Source organism: Corvus cornix, chromosome 7 (assembly GCF_000738735.6).
Source record: "Corvus cornix cornix isolate S_Up_H32 chromosome 7, ASM73873v5, whole genome shotgun sequence".
Taxonomy (NCBI): Eukaryota; Metazoa; Chordata; class Aves; order Passeriformes; family Corvidae; genus Corvus; species Corvus cornix.
The window spans coordinates 27,125,792-27,143,229 of NC_046337.1; the positions used below are offsets into that span (position 1 = coordinate 27,125,792).

Genomic DNA, 17,438 nt, shown 5'->3' on the forward strand with positions numbered 1-17,438 from the left:
CACTAAAATAATTAGAGAATACAGCTGTATGTGAATTGCTGGTGCAATTTGGGGAAATACTGAAAAACTGGTTAAATAGTAAAAGAAGAGCATTGTGTCTTGGGGCTGGAATTGAAGGCAGTTTTAACTCCTGAGGTACCAGTGGTGCTCTCCAGTGTTAACTACCCTGATGGAACTCCTACTACAGAGGCATTAACTTCACTCTTTGACTAATAGCTACATACCTGATTAAATTTAAAAGCTGTGCTTGTGTTCTGGCTTTGTCTAGAGGTAGTCTAGCATCTTCTTTCTTCATTTGCTCCTCAGCCTTATATGTTGCCTTTTCTCAGTTTTTTCCTTCATATTTCAGGTGCTCTACTGCCATGTCAACCAGCTGCTGGCATTCTTCCTCTAATCACATTGCTCCTTTTTGTCTGCATTTTTGTGCCTCTTAGAAACATCACCAACAACTATTAGTTGTTTATGTACTTTCTATTTAGGAAAGAACTTTTTTCATCAGTTACAGATAAAAAGAAAATTCTAATACTGGTGTTACAATATTTAATATTGTCTCAAATGAATTTTTCTTAAATTGTAATCGTATTTTTGTTCAAGCCTTTCTCTGCAACTATTTGTTAGAATCTCTTTTTTTTTTAGCTCTAGGTACTGGGAGTCAGGCTTTCAGAGAAGATATGTAATGAAAACAAACGATCAGATGTAGCATGAGTGATGTTATTGCCAGCATCTTGCACATTGCATCGTAGCTAGGCTGTGGAATTTCTCTCTTTTCAGGCTGCAGGGACTGTGGCAGAGAGGACTATTGTTATCATATCTGTTTAACAGAGAAGCAGCTTTAGGTACTGCAAGTTTGGGACGTACTGTCACAGGAATTTCAAGGCAGACACACAGGCTATGTCTTTACCAGAAATCATCCATTCTGATGAGCTATCTGCTGCTAAAGTAAGCATTAGTCTTTCTATAGACCATCTGCTGCTCCATGTTCCTCTAGCTGTTGCTTCTTCTGGAACTGCAGAAGCTTCCTGTGGTAATCCTGCTGCTGCTGCCAAATCTGTTCTTGTGCTGTTTTCTCTAATTGTGACTTCTTTGCTTCCACCTCCTCCTCATGGCACCTCCACTCCTCTAGTTTCTGTTTCTGTAAACTAAAATATAAATGATTATTAATTGCTATAGCAACCCTGGGTTTGCTGAGCATTTTTGCCAGAAGAGCAGATCCTAGCCCAAGGAGCTCAGCAGATTGCCAAAGCGAAGGGGGAAGAACTGAGAATAAAGGGAGAATGGATGCTGATTAGTGATATGTAGCATATGTCTGGTTGGTTCTGCAAATGAATATTTTAAAAAATTACTGTCTACTTTTCTTCACACTATTTGTAAGGGGGCAAAAACCTGCATTCCATTTTTCACGTGCTTTTGAGAAGGACATGAGAGATATGGGTATGTGGCTTACATGGAACAAAGATTTGGAGACAAGGGATGGAGGAGTACATAGGAACAGTTAGGAAAGTTCAGTAAGTAAGAGCTGGAAGAAAAAATTGGAATGCATCCTTGTGTAACAAGGACACAAACCTAGAACAAGAACCCGGGCTATGCAACAAATGAGGCAATGGAAAGCCTTGGCTGACATTTAAATGTAAACAAAATGACATTAAAATGGGCTATTTTTGCAGGAGGATTCACAGTGAGAGCAGGGAGGATCAAAGAAAGCCAAGGAGGTTCATGAAGGAAAGGAATATTCTCCTTATTTGGGAAATGGGAAGTTAAGGAAAATAAAACTAAAGGTCTTCTGCCTCACTTAGTGAGGTTCCAGGTATTTTCCAATCATCTTGGTGTTCTCAGTCCAGCAGTTTGACTCGAATGCCTATTTGCTTTTCCTGAAATAAAGTTAAGCATGGCATAGCACTAATTAAAAAAAAAAATTATAAATATTTCTTTTCAGACATGTGATTGAAACATGCTACTTCTACTAATCGCGTTCTTGGGCATGCCTGTTTTCCCGGGAATGCGCTGCAGTGCGTTCAGGCGTTTCTAGATAGGCTGCAGCTCCTCGAGACCACCCGAGGAGGTCGCTGTTCTCCCCGGGAAATGCCGTTCCGATGAAAAATTACCAGATGGTCGCGAAGCAACGAGATGGTGTCAAATGTACTGTTTTGTGTAAGCAGAACATTTCAAAGGGTGAATAGAAATATTATAATTATATTGCCCCAGAGCTTGTTTCTGATACTGATCGGTTTCCCAGAGTTTTGCCTCAAGTATTTGGTGGGGGGTTTTTTTGTGGGATTTGTTGTGTTTGGTTTTCGTTTTTTCCTAAAGCTGTGTCAGCAGACATAAAGAGCAAAAGTGCTCTTAATGATTTTTTTTGTTTCTTTGTTTGTTTTGCTAATATAAAATGCTTATATCATTAAGGAATAACCTACATTGCTATGAGATCTTTATAACCATTTAGTTATAACAATGCTGAGGTTTTTGTCAGGGAAAATGCTCAGTAGTGGATTTAATGTTGTTTGGAAAGTGTGGAATATAATCGTTATGAACTCACTGTAAGCTAGGTACAGTAAGTTGAAGACCTAAATTTGTTTAATGACTTTGATTCACTGATACTGATTATTTTCATTATCAGCAAAGACTTTGAAAAGTCAGAATTCAGAATAATGATGAATGGATGAAAGTATTAGAATAATGAAGTTAATTTAGTAGACACACATGTAATACTAAACTTAGGAAAAATCTAATATGCTGCTAAAAGATGGAACTTTATCTATGCACATATTTGAGATTAAAAGGCTTGTGTTATACTCTAGTTTGGAATTTGCCCGGGAGTGCTGGAGCAGTTTGCTGGCTTCTTCACACGCTGTGTTGTTAGTCTTATGTTATGTTAGAAGATGCTTTGTTGTTATCTATGCTTTTTCATGCTGAAACATCGATAGGTGTGGATGCATGTGCCTGGCTTGCAAAAGAAAAGCAAAGACAACAATAGTTCTGTCATGTTGTTCCATTCAAATGTTCTCTTCTCAAATGAGAACATTATCCTCACTAACCACATCCTCTGTGCTCCTCTGTTGTTCCTTTTCCAGATCTGCCTTTACTTTTTCCATTTGTTCCTACTGCTCTTTCCCCATTTCTGTTCTTGCTCCTTCCTCCTCTTCACTTCTTATGTTGCCTTTCTGCCTTTTTTGTTCTCTTTCCTGTGCAGATATCTCTTCTTGCCATTTTTCAGGAGGAATCTGAACAAGAATGTCAACTTTAAGTGCATTATTAATTATATTCTGTAAACGATTATTTATCTACTATTAACTGAGATTTGAAATTTCTGAAAGATATATGCTCTATGTACTTATTAAAGTTGTTCTGACTTCTGTGGGAGTTTTCCAGTCACTGCGGCCAACAGCGCCTCTTTTCTCTATATGGTAAATGTTTTATGTCTATATTTATATATTTTTTTTCTTCCAGTAGATACTTGCCTTTGTGATATCTGATGACTCTTATGCTAATTTGCTAGTATTTAGTGTCTCAAAATGTTGCTACTTAAGCTGTATTCTTGAACCTCTGTCAACTTTATATTTCTCCCTGTATTTTTTCTAAATGTTTCTGTAGTTGTAGCAAGGGACAGGTACAGGGGTTTCCTCCAGCCTCAGAAAAGAGGACACTGAGGAAACAGGTATGGTCTAAAAAAGCATAAAACTCTGTCAGCTGAATGGTCAGCTAGAGGATCACTGTGATGAAATGGGAAAGCTACAGACAGCCTGTATTTCTGGAGTTCTAAACGAGGACTGAGGAAAACTTTTCCAGGGGATGTAGAGATTTAAGATGCATACCTGAACGGCCTCCTTACTTTGCTGTGTGGTGTCTCTTTTAAGGAAGGCATTGGGGAGTGCTTCTGGGCTCCAGGTTTTCTGTGCGACGGGTCTCGGATATTTACAGTCCCGGAACAGTAGGTTTTGGGGCCCTTGCCTCAGTGGGCAGCGGGATGCGTGGGCTGAGGGCTCTGCATGCCCCTGGGCTCCCTGCCACACCTCTTCCCAGTACTGCTGCCTTGGCCAGCTGGCAGGAGAGCATCAAATTGGGGCAGGTGAGCAAACAGCCGTGGATATCTGGTGTGAGGGAAATGCCATCCCTGCCTGTGTGTGATGCTGAAGTACACAAAAACCCAACACAAATCCTGTTGCTAGTGAGGGTGAAGGAGAGGGGGAGTTACCTGAACTTGGCTATACCTGTGCTTGGGGTGAAAAATGATCGGGGACAGCTCGGGAGCTCTTTTTGGCCTGGGGCAGCCCCAGGGGCAGGTCTTGTGCGGAGCAATGGTGCCTGTGAGGCTGTGGGATCAGCCGAGAGGGAGCTGGGGATAGGGGCCCTCCGTGCCCTGCCCCGGGACAGAGCCCCCCTGCTGCCCCTCTGAGGGGGAGCCTCGCGACAGGGTGGGATGTGCTGAGGGAGCTGGGAGAGCTCCTGTGAGGAGAGGGAGCCTGGCTGTCCCTCCGTGCTGGGCACAGGTCCCCTGAGGAGGCAGCAGCCATGTTGTGGTGGTGGATGCTGGCGGCAGAGCTGCCTGGCTGCAGTAGCCACAAGGCTACTGGACACACAGGGTAAGTCTTTGTTCTCTTGTTTTATCCTCATTTCATGGGAGTTTCTCCAGTACATGTCCCTGCCAGCACCTGCAAGCACCATTTCTCATCTCCGCAGCCCCTCTGCTCCCGCCTGCTGGTCTGTGGGAGCTGCTGGCTGGGGTGGCTCTTGGAGGCAAGATGGCCTGAGCCAGGGGAAAACTGGAATGCTGTGGATACTGTGGCAATTTGTTCCTTCAGAGAGCAAATATTTCAGTCTAGAGCTAAATCTGGTCTTTCTGTCAATGTTTTTATATTTATGTAATTTTTTTTTTGTGGTGCAGGAAAGTGTCAGAACAAAACATAAATAGGACCCAAGTGTTGTGGTTTCATCTAAATCTCATAAGAGAATTTCTCCTATGATGTAACTTGGTGACTCTTCAAACCCATATTCTTGGTCTTTCTGCCCCTCTTCTGTTTCTTGCTCCACCTAAGTTAATCAAATACACCAAAAATCTTATTTTGAATTTTCATTTGTTATAGTCAAAAAAGGTGCATCAAATGCATCATCAGGACTGTAGTGGACTGTAGACAGAAAAACTGGGGAGAAAATATTAAGACCTTGATGCAGACAACTATTAACCTGGGACAGACGATCTTGTCCTAATCATCACTACTGATGCCTTGACTGCTCTCCTAAGGGCTTGACTGCTCTTGGCTGTCTGTCTACATTAAATGTTCCCAATTAACTTACCCTCTGCTGGGGACAAATGATAGAAGGCCATGCTATCTAGTAGAGAGAAGCTGCAGTATGAAACAGGCAAGTTGTGAGCTTTGTGCTGCCTCTGACCTGCTGGTTAACTTGGTGCAAGCTTTCTCCATCTCTCACAGTCTGCTGCCTACAGTGCAAGGCCCAATAAAATCCAACTTTCTGCTTCCAGGTATGACCTTAATGTAAACAGGCATGCCTAAATAACCTCAAACCACATTTACTGTAAGTGCATGCTCTAGAGCACATATTTAGGGGTATTCCAGTTTAGAGGTGAGGTCTGGAGAGAAAAAAAGTCTAGCTATTGTCTGCTTGTTAATACAATATATAATTCTTGACTTTTGATACAAAATAGAAAGGAAAAAAACCCCACCACTTCTGCTACTGTAAGTGTAGTTGAAATAATTTTGACTGTGATGCTTGATGTATCATGTTTGAGGCTTAATAATAAATTAGTTTTAATAACAGTTGATTATTACCACTTTCAAAAAATACAAAATAATCTCTGAATACAAAAATTTTCCCTGGTCTTTTTTCTTGCAAGGAACTATGAAACAAAAGCATGGAAATAAAATTTGGCTTAAAATTGGGAAATAATGAGGGCTGGACCATCTCCTTCAATCTGTGTTGAAGAAATTGACTGTAACATATTAAGCCTTTATATGCCCTTGCTGTATCTCCCACTGAGATTACTAAAATTACATTTTAGTTATCTTCAGTAATCTTCAACAAGATGGAGAGAGATCAGTTTCTTGTTAGTTAACCTTACCCTGAGTGCTTATGATATATGGTGATAAGGGGTATCAATTTATCTCCTTGCTAACAGTAAAAGCTGAAGTGGTTGTGCCAATTTGTTAGTTACATTTTAAGTTACTGATAAGAGAATATTCATCTCTTCAGGATTTGCACACTAGGACTTGACCACAACTGCTGCAGTCCACTGTTGTACACTCACTCTGCTAATGGGTCTGAAATTTCTTAATCTGTGACATGAAGAGAACTTCAAGGGTTTTTTTGTATTCCCAATGATGTAGAATTGCTAAGGAAAAGATAAAGAAAACGTTTTTTCTCTATAAATTACAATTAAGGATTTATGCTGAGAGCTAAACCAATGACCACTGATTTGTGCAAAGAATTGCTGTTTGCCCTTTGAGAGTTGGTCTTTGTTTTGGCTGTTACCTGCTCTCAGTGTAACTGCTTCTGCAGTTCCTCCTGGTGCCAGGGAGGCTGTGTGCTGTGCACTGAGACCTCCTGGTTCACTTTAGCCCTAAGACCACTTGTTAGACCAACAACTGGGGGAAAACTGACAGCATCTCAGAGTATGCTTTGAGACAGAGCTTGTCCTCTGGTACTCCAGCTGTGTTTTTTCAGTGCTGCACGTCCTAGGGAGGGGTTATAAGGAACAGTGCTGTTCCACCATTAATCAGTAGTGTCTGTACTTGTATGTACACATACATCACTTAACAGTTGACTGTATACAATTTCTGCAAGTGAGTGATTGTTTTGCCACCTTAACTTTATCCTGATGGTACAAAGCAGAAAGAATCTGTACCACAAGCCAGACAGCACTTAGTGTTTTGCCATCGGTGTCTGAACCATGATTGAAACCAGTCTTTAACAGAAATGGATAGTCAAAGACATTACAGGGGAAGAGGCAGGAAGTTTTGCTGCCATAGGACTTACAAGATCAAAGCTGTTGTCAGCTGGGTATTTTCTTTCCTGCTCTTCATTCAGTGGTAAGTCTCCTCTTGTATACTGCTTTTCAGAGTTACTTGTTTTTATTCCAAATGTCTCCTATGTTTCCTGATGGCTGGGAGATCTCAACTGTTGTTCCAGATTCAAGCTCTATATCCTGTATTTAAAAAACCAAAAGATTAGACAGAGTAACAGTAAGATTAACAATCAGAATTTAGACTTCATTCCACTTAAGAAAAAGCTTAGGAAGGTGCAGAAACACCCTGAGGTTTTGTTTTACTCCTGCCTTAACCTCTCAACATGTTTTGCACATCTGTAAGCCCTGAAACTCTTCAGAATACTTTGTCAGTACCATACACAATTACAATTACTTGTGTAATTGTAATGGCCTAGCAGGTAGCTGCTACTCTCTTTGGAGATCACTTGTCTCCTCCATTACTGAGGTGAGTTTCATTCTCTTTTGCTGCAATGAAGATGGAAAGACTCATTTGCAGGTGCTTTGCATATTAAGTAACAGTGACTATTTTAATAATTACAGTAATGGTGAATATTTTAATAATTACAGTTTCATTTCTGTAATAGTTATCATCCAAAGATCTTGAAGTATTTTAGAAATTCGTGGTCTGGTTTTTATTTTTAGTTTAAGAGAGAAGTGAAGCCATAGCTTTCAGTGACTTTAACAGCAGCAATTGTTCTGCTTCTCTGAAGAGCAAGCTACAAATATTGATGTTTCACACTTTAATTAATAAGTTCTGTATGAATGTTCTGTGAAGTCCTGTTTGGTGTGTATTTCCTGAATATAGCTCTAAGATGTATTTTTAAATCAATAGCATCGTTAAAAGAAAAATGAAAGGCTTTATTTTGCTTCTCCAGAGATGGCTCTGGGGAGACCTTAAAGCAGCCTTCCAGTACCTTAAGGGGCCTACAAGAGAGATGAAAAGGGACTTTTTACAGGGCGTGTAGTGATAGGATAAGGGTGAGCAGCTTCAAACTGAAAGAGGGGTAGGTTTAGATTTGATATTGGGAAGAAATTCTCTGTTGTGAGGGTGGTGAGACACTGAAACAGGTTGCCCAGAAAAGTTGTGGATGCCCCATCCATAGAACTGTTCAACGTCAGGTTGGATAGTGCTCTGAGTAATCTGATCCCATGGAAAGTGTCCCTGTCCATGGCAGGGAGGGTTGAAACTGCCTGATCTTTAAGGTTCTTCCAATCCAAGCCATTCCATTCCATGATTCTTGTCTTAAGGTGAATTGGTTTAGAGCAGGCAGTTAATTCTGAGAGGTGTGGACCTGAATGTAAGAATTTTTTATAAAGAGTTAGCACTCTTAGGGCATGTAGTGTGGCTCCTAGAGACATGGTTTACTGGTGGATTTGCTGTGTTAGGTTGATGACTGCTCTTTTTTTTTTCTCAGTCCTAATTTTAAGAGGTCTCAAAATGCCCTGTAAAGCAATTAGATGCTGTCACAGTCAAGTGTTTTAATCTGAGGACTCGTGACAGGGGATCTGTGTCTGACTGTAGAAATAGGAGGCAATGCCTGTCCCTTCTCACTGTGAATATGACCCTCAGAGGCATCTGTTGGTGGGGTACCATTGCTGAGAATTTCCATTCAGATACTTCACTGAATTAAGGCACTGTGATAAACAATAACTAAGCTAAGATGCCTGACTAGAAAAGGAACAAATGTAGTAGAAACCTGTGTCTTGTTTGCAGAAATGAAAGTGAAGTATAAAAACTTTCTGTCTCTGTGTAAACTTTTATCTTTTTAGTAAAGTGTGTTGTATGGTCCAAGCAGGCTTCCAGTTATGCAATACTGCATTCAGTTTTTTCTATCCATTTGCTTGTCTGAATCTGTAAAAGTGAAGATCAACTCTTGAGCAGGTTAGGCCAGACTCAGATCTGTGCAGAATAATTTTCTTTGCTGATCATCTGTGCTGCAGCTGTGGTTCAGTGTCATTGGCCTCAGTAAATAAGTAGCCAAACCATAGGATGAGAGAATAAGTCTAGCTCTAAATTTGATGCTGGGGGTGGGGGGGGAAGGTGATTATGTTTAGCTTTCTCACCCCAAAAGAAAGTTGGAACTTGATGTTGCAGTCTCTTTGGCTTCAGTTATGGATTTTTGATAGTCCTATCAAATTTAATTTTCCTTAATGTATAGGATGGTTAAAAGAATTATTTAATATATCTTAACAAGGATTAAATAAGGTTTAAGGTTAAAGACTTACTAGAGGCAAAAGTGACAATAGTATGCCCATGGGAGTGATAGGATTTCCCTCCTTTTTGGTACTTTTGGGTAATATTTTAGAATTGAAGATTTGAGGTTCAGGTGTACTTCCAAATCTTTGAACCAGTATTGAGCCTTTAAATGGTATGATAATTAAAAAGCGTCCTGAGGCCTTATATGAGACAGCAGTAGCAAAGAGATTGGATTTCTTATTGAAAATCCAAGTTTGCTGGTGTTCTATGAGCCATACTGAAGTTGCTGGATCAACACTGGTGATTTCAATTATCAGACATCAACTATTGGGTAAATTAATAATAAAAAGGCAAAGGGATCTATAAACAGAAATCTATGTCCCTTCCTGACAGAGCCCCAGTTTTCTCACTAGGTTTAGCTGAAAGTACGAGAGAGTAAAATGTAGAGGTAAGCAATTCTTTAGCAGTAGAAGATTGTCTTCTCAATATATATATTTCAAGGGCAGTACTTGGGAAACCCATACTAAAAGAATGAACTTCGGTCCTGGAGAGGAAAGAGCAGGATTTCCCTTGAAAAAAGTAAGCTATTCTGCTTGGGGGGGTATTCATCGTTTTTCCCTGCAGAGCTGGCCTGTGTTACAGGATGTTAAGGCACCAGCAGAGAGAGCCATTGTTTCAAGGATGTGTGGAAAGCTGCACAGATGGTACAACTTTCTGGCAGGGCACAACGCTGAAGTGTTACAGTAAAAGCTTATGTAGATTTTTAAGGAGATAAAAGAATTCTTGTAGAGATGGATCTTCACTTTCTAAAGACCCCCTCCCCACAACATCTGGACAAATTTGCACAAGGTTCACCTAACTTAAAGGCCTAGATCCAGGCCTCTGCTGTTTTTATATTTCCTGCAATGTATAGGCTTCAATAACTTACCTATGGTATGTGCAGAGCTTGTCTCAAATGAACTTACTCTGTGGGGGCAATCTCATATACCATGGGATGTTGGTCAGGAAAGGGCAGAGAAAGAAAGACATTAATTCCAAATATGTAGCTATGAGTCTTGGAACTGATGTTGAATGTGGTAGGGTTCAAGTTCAATATAATAACATGAACTGTTCTTCGTTACATTGTCAGTTGCTGTTGAGACTTTACGACAATGATAGATAGCACTGTTGCAAGTGTCATATCCTTAGGTGCAGCAGTTGATATCATCCTGCTCTGAGCTTGAGGACTGTGACCAGTCCTTTTTGGCATAAGACTATTGCAAGTCCAAGAAGGAAGACAGCATTCCCAGCTGTTCTGCTACCCATGACTCTTTGCAAAGCTGAAATGGGTCTATTTACTTTTGTTGGGGTATGTGTAGTTGCTCAACAGCTTCTTGGTCCATAAGCAAAACCCTGTAAGAATGCAGAGCTTGAACAAATCTCAACAGAAAGCTTGACTGAAGCTGAAACTTCTCACCTTGCTGCATGCTGGAAGCTTTCTGAATTCTTGATGTTACGTGTTCTTAATTGGCAGAGGATCTCTTACTTCGCCAAACCTTTCTACTCTGGGGGTAATGAAATCTGAAACCAGGCAAGTTTAGCGTGGTTCTGAATTTCATCACAAATCACATCTCACACTTCTCATTTCTTGCCTGAGGGAGAAAAACTCCAGTATCTTTGTCTCCTGAAAGGAGGCAACGCCTGCATAGTTCCTCCATGCTGGCCGATTTTATTGACTCAGTGATAATTGAGGAAGGAGTCAGGTATCAGCTTCAGCTTGTGTGTGATACTGGCACGTACACAACCTGTACAACCTAAGGCCAGCCGTGATGAGACAGCAAGAAAGAAGCAGTGATGGCAGCATGAAAAACAGCATTTTGCTGACATATCTTACAGTTGTCACTAAAGGTTAAAGTGCAGATGGAAGAGCAAGGAGACTACATATTGCTAAACAGAGTTCCTTCTTTACATATAGAGTACTGACTTCAGGAGAACAACTTCAGGTATCCAGAATCAACAATATATACTAAGAAAAGCCAAACCTGTATTATGCAGGCTGTGTAATAAAAATACCAAAATGGAGAGAAGACTTTAAAGAGGAGAGTTTTTTTCCAGTGACAACCACAACTCAGAAAGGAAACTTCCTGAGACCATGTTCTCTTTTTTTTTTTTTGTATTTGTTTGATACTTCAGAAACTCTTAAGCCTTGCATGAATTCTCACTAATATTTTTACATTTCTCACTAATATTTTACATTTTATTTCTTATTATTTCATATTGTAGTAAATATATAAGTGACTTTTTCACAGACCTGACCAGCTTCAGAAAGTATCAGAAATAATAAAAGCATGTGTGCTTGCTGCTCTGGATGTTTAGTTCTTGTTAGTCTTAGGGGCTATGTTACTTCTGCTGCCTTGCTGCCCCCACGTTCCCCACTAGAAAAAATGCAGTTCAAGTCTGTTTTTAGTGGTTACTGCCAGTTCTACCAGCCATGCTGCCGCTTCTGTGGTCTCATGCTGTCACCACTGTGCCTTGACATGGTGCGGAGTAGATTGTGATAATGCTAGGTATGATTCCAACACTAGCCCTAAATCTGCTTTAAGGTAGTGGGGGGTATGTACTATAGATTTAACTAACATCTTCCTTTTTCTTCTTCCTGGAAGCTGCACTACCTTCAAGATTAATAGTGAGACAATTACCAGTGCTCATCTGGCAAATGTGTAGTTGGGAGGGAAAAATCTGTAGTTGTCTTGCACTGTATCTGCAACAGTGAACAACAGGAAACACTCATGGAATTACAACAACGGGAGATTTCTCTCAAGTTATCTTAGAACAGTGGGTTTCTAAAGCATCCCACAAAAACAGTATGGCCTATAACAAAAACTGTTTGTTTACATTACTGGGATCCTGCAATATTTTTGGTGTGTTGGGATGCACCTAATCTTTCTCACCTCTTTTTCAGTGTTTTAAATGCTTTTCACCTTTGTATGACCTTAATGGTTTGAGATTTCAAATCTTCAGCAACTTCAGGTCCTTACCACAGTATCTGCACTGCAGGAAGTAGTACTTTGCCGTGAAAGATCTGGGAACTTCCTGGAAGGTTGTTGTAAGGAGAAGAAAAGGATAAGAAACTAACATAGAAATGACTTCTGTGGAAACAGCCCTGGAGGGAATTTTCAGAGCTGGGATGTACAGTCATTACAGGCTTACTAACAAGAAATCCCGTATGTGTGGAGTGCAGAAAAGAGAAATCAACTATGAGATGAAACCCATGCTGTGTGAAAAGGTGTGCTTCAGGAACTTCCCTGGTGTGAGCAATGGGTAGCCAGGAGAGTTAAGAGCTTTAGCTAACAAATGCTGGAGAATAACAGATAAGAGAATGAAACTCCCTCACTAATGCACTGGACTGTTTTCTTTGGTGTTCAAAACAGGAGAGAACTCGCTCAGTGTTAGCAGTTCTGGCCTGATACACGCATGAAAGTTTTGTACATGTAAAGTACAAAAGGGAACACGTGACTCTCTTCCATCAGTTTCCTTTGATGAACTTCTCTCTAATCTGTTCCTTCCCTCTTCTCTTGGACTACCATATGCCTGAAGCTAGGCCTAAGTTACTGAATGCTGCATTGGTACCAGCATGGCTTTCTGTGCCTGATCTGAGGTGATGGTAGGGAGAGATGGAGCCTGCAGTGACCAAGCATCAGCAACTGGACAGCAAGTATGTTATGTTTCACCCCACATCTTCACTTAACTGAGCTGTATGACAAGGCTGAACTTTGGTGTCATGTGAAGATCATTGTGGCATAATTTTAAGCATTTGAGCAGTGTTTCCTTGTCATATGGGTGATGCTGAGCTTCCAGTAAGTCAGTTCCTTGGAATAGTTACAGCAGTAAAAGCTCCTTAAGAGAAAATGGATCTGGCAACAAAACAGGTAACTGATCCTCTGCAGAAGGTAACAACAAAGGCATGTGAACTCAGTTAAGATTCTAGTCAGAGCAGCAAAATTAAGTGGGGCGTAGGAGAGTAGTTAAGGAGTTAATAAAGCTCTTCTGGTTCTTAGCAAGAAGTGGCTTTCTGATTTCATTGTTAACATTGCATGACAAACCCTTCTTGCCCAGTTATAGGTGATATCTGTTCTTTAATCCTATTTAAGCAATGGAGAATTTAATTTCTGTTTGACACTTAAACACAACAGCTAAGTTATTTTAAGACTCTAGTCTTAAAATGAAAACTGGCATGGGATGATAATATGGTGACTATCCTTATAGACTCTTTAATGGGAACAAGAGGACAAAATTTGTTTTCTGACTGTTCTTCTGTTCAGAAAAGTCAAGGTACATCTAGCTCTTTAAAAGAAGATTAATTTCAGCTTTTGAGCTGCATTTGTAAAAGAAAATAATGTGTTTTTTCTCAGAAATTGCTGAACAGATAAAGTCAAGGAAAAAAAGGGAGGGGTAAACTTTCTTTGATTCAAGTCTTGAGGAATTAAATTGAGCATTAAAATAGATTTGTACCATCAGTCTCCTTAGGCATGAACACTGCTAGGCTTAATGAGAAAGTACTGAAGCAGAATGACAGTTTCTTATTAACTCAACAAGACTGGTCTAGCTATTTCCACACTGCTTTTGCTTGCTCATTAATGGCCTTCTGCACTATAAAAAGAACAGCCCAAACACTCTAAGCCCCTGGGAAGACCTTTTTATATGGTCTATCAGATGTTAAACAGCCTGCTAGCAGTGAAGAAACAGCCCCGTGAAATGCTGATCAGCGTTTTTGTCTTGTTCTGGTGCCTAGACAAAAAACTATAATTGATTAAATTGTCTACTGCAAGATAACAAATGCAGGTGACATGCTAAGCCTGAGTCACTGATGTCTGCACTTCATTCCAACCAAATCCAAGTTGACTTCAAAGTAATGGAGTCACAGCTGTAAGTAGCTGAGAAAAGATAAAGCTGTCAAACTTACCATGAACACCACTATAAATGAGTGAACCGCCTAGAAGGAAAATGTTTATCATTGACCCATCATTCTAAAAAAGCAGGAAGTTAAAATACCATGGATGTGATTGTTTCCTTTGTGTGCTGGCTGGGTACCTCAAGGAGTTCTTGTGTCAGAATCTGAGCAGCTTCTTGCAGCTAGAGCTAACAAGCAAATGCTGGACAGGTCTGCTTTGGTATCCTAAGCTTCACCTCTGCTGTCACTTCCCTGCAGCTGCACAGAATTGCAGATAATTCCTTGTAGTGCCTGGCTATGGGTAGCCAGGCTTCCTAAAACAGGACTGGTCACTGTGATTGGGAAATTGATAAATCAGATTGTGAACTCTTGGCAGTGAGTTAACTTCTTGTCTAGCGGTGTTTCACTGAGTTCAGCAGGCTCTACTCAAGCTTGTCTGTCAGTATGGGAGATTGCTGTGGTTGGGGGGAGCAGCTCACACAACTGAGCCTCAGGTTACTTTGAACTCAGTGCAGTGGAGCCTTCAAACACACACCATTTTCTGCTCTGAGTGTTCACTGTGTTCTTACAGCTTGGGAAAGTAGAACCGAAAGCTGTGTTAATGATTTTCAAACACAGTCCTTGACTTTGTCCAAAACAAATCTGAGTCTGGAACAGTTTTTAAAAGTAGATTAACTTTGAAAAATTTTTGTTTGTTTTGCTTTGATTTTGCTCTGAGTTTATCTGAGTTCGAAATTGGTGGATATGCAGGGAGTTACTTCAGTAGGCATCAGCGCAAGTCTGTTGAATCAAGCAGCATCAAGGTACCTATATAAAATCAAAATAAATACCTGCACAGTTCCCTTTGGACAGAGATTAGTGATCTGACTTGATATGAAATCCCTATCCTCTAACCTGGAAAGCTTGCAGCTGTGAAAGGAATAGTATTTAATAATAGACCAAGACCTGATTTCAATGGAAGCATTGTCTGAGCAGGGACATCAGAGCTTGGTTCCAGAGCACTAGTAAAAAAATAAAATGAAATAAAATAGCCTTTTTATTTATTGGGCACTCAGACTTGAAGGCTCCCAGGTGCCTATTAGTCTAAGGGCTTGTCTGTACAGGAAAGTTAGTGTGCAATATGTTGGAATATGAATTTACAGTGCACCAACTCCTCTGTGTTCCCCCTGTGTTTGGATATTTTTAGCACACAGTAATGGTGCCTTTCTCCATGGCAGTTCATTCAGCTTTGAAAATAAAATAAATCACATTCTGCTTAATGCCTGCGTGGTGAGTGAATGCCTAATAGCCAGTGCCCTCTAAAGTTATACCTGAACTTCTCAACTACTCAACTAGTACTAAGGATGATGTTTAGTAGGGTCCTGGCTTTGTCCAGGAAGATAAGTGTGATTCTGCTTACTTTTTCAGAAGGGAGAAAAATAGCGTGTTTTCAAAAGTCCCTGTATTTCAGTTCTCAATAAGGCTTTGAGTATGTAGCAGTTTAGGTCAGAGGGTTCCAGTACAACTCTTTGAGAGTTATTTTCGTTAATATTTTGCAGCTGACACTAAAATACTGCATCCTTTAGCCCAGCTGAAAGGTTTGTATGGCTTTTTAGTGAATTGCATTGAGGTTTACTTGAGGTTTGCTTTATTTTTTTTTTTTTTTTTTTTTTTTTTGGTTAGTTTTAAGCTCAAATCCATTCAAATAAATGTTTTTGCTGGCATATACTGAAGAGGCAATATCAGAGTAAGAACATGGAAGAGGAATAAAGGAGGGAGGATGGACATATAGGTACGAATCTGGGGGGTTTTGCTTGGTTTTTTGGTGGCTGTGCTGAAGTTTGCCATGTTTGGAACAGTCAATGTGAGGTGTAAGGCACCTGGAGAACCCTCAGTTTGCTCATAGTTCTTGTAATGAAAATTTGGCAAAGAAACCTGACTGTTGGTGAAGTTTTGAAAGATGGGATGTTGTTTGTTTTTTCTCTTAACCTGGTAAGAAAAGTGCAGCAATGACTCTCAAGATCTGTTTCGGGGGAAAAGGGGGCAAAATTCTTGCTAATTCAGTCTAATCCATACTTGATCTATTCACCTTACAAAGTAAATTCCTTCACCCTTATTACTTTGAAAATGTACCAGCTTGCATATAAACATTAGGAACTGATGGTGAATCTTTCACCTTTCACAGAATTGATGCTACCTTGTTGTTCTGCCTCAGGTATCCGTGGTATGTCAGAGGAATGCAGCAGAGAACCAAAGTCCGACTAAATCTCTTTATCCTGCATTAATCTGAAACTCCCAGAGAGAGACAATCCTGACTCTGAGGTTCTCTGAATTCAGCATCAGTGCTTCTGTTTCCTGGAAGAAAAATAAGGGAGAAATAAGTCCTAGGTCCATGCACTTAACAAATGGTGCCACATGAATTAGGGTAAATTTCATGCAACTTACTTTTAACTGGCTCATTTCCTGAGAAGGATCTACTTTGTCAGGTTGTGCTCTTCTGTATGGTAAAAAGAAACACAAACACATTAATGCTAAAGTGAATTATTGTCTTTTTCCCAACTCTGTTGTTAAACAAGTAAAAATTATTCCATCCAGTTGGAAAACTAAAGCAGGCTGAAAGAAGCATTGCTGCTGTGGTTGTCATATGTGTTTGCAGATAAGATATAGCAATATGATGGGAAGGCTGGGATCCTCACTGGGGAACTGTACCTGGAATCCACACATGCTGCTCACTGCAGAGCCCTATTCTGTTGGAGTTCCTTCTTACTCCCAACACCATGAGACTGAAGGAGAAGAAACGTGGCTTGGATGTCAACAACAGTAAGTTGTCTTCACAGGATGACTGTGGTGAACCAGTCAGCACTAGTTATTGCTGGGGACTGGTTTGTGTGATGTTTGCAAACACACAAGTTTGCAGCCGGAGCTGATCAGGAAAAAAAAAAAAAAAAAAAGTCCTTTATTTCAGTCATGCTGGGAGAAGGCTCTCATCCAAGTCAAATTTTGCCTTGACCAGCTCATGTAGTGCACACAGCTTTTCCCTGCCTGATGTTTTTAAAGCCATGCTATGCATTGATGTGATCACAAAATATTTGCACTCACAATCTCCTGTGTTGTAACTGTGGTGAGGATAGACCCACAGGAAGTATCTGCTCTTCATGCAAGGACAGTAGTAGCTACAGGGAGGAGAATCAGTGTTGGTGTAGTTAACCCTTTCTTTTATCCAAAGGAATTGACCCCCTACTGAACTTTTGTCCGTGTGAAGGAAAAAATACTTGACCTTAAATGACTTGCACAAAGACCAAGAGGGAGACTGTCAGGCTGGGTCTTGCAAGCCG

General features: G+C 40.4%; 1 long non-coding RNA gene across 1 annotated transcript; it reads right to left on the reverse strand.

Annotated features, from left to right (window-relative positions):
* Positions 1–365: 365 nt before the first annotated feature.
* On the reverse strand, positions 366–17,017 carry LOC109145650. The gene is made up of 5 exons (XR_005602311.1): positions 16,813–17,017; positions 16,549–16,600; positions 16,301–16,458; positions 6,988–7,156; positions 366–1,139 (listed from the first exon to the last, which is right to left on the reverse strand). It is a non-coding gene; the product is annotated as an uncharacterized LOC109145650 (long non-coding RNA).
* Between the last annotated feature and the right edge of the window lie 421 nt (positions 17,018–17,438).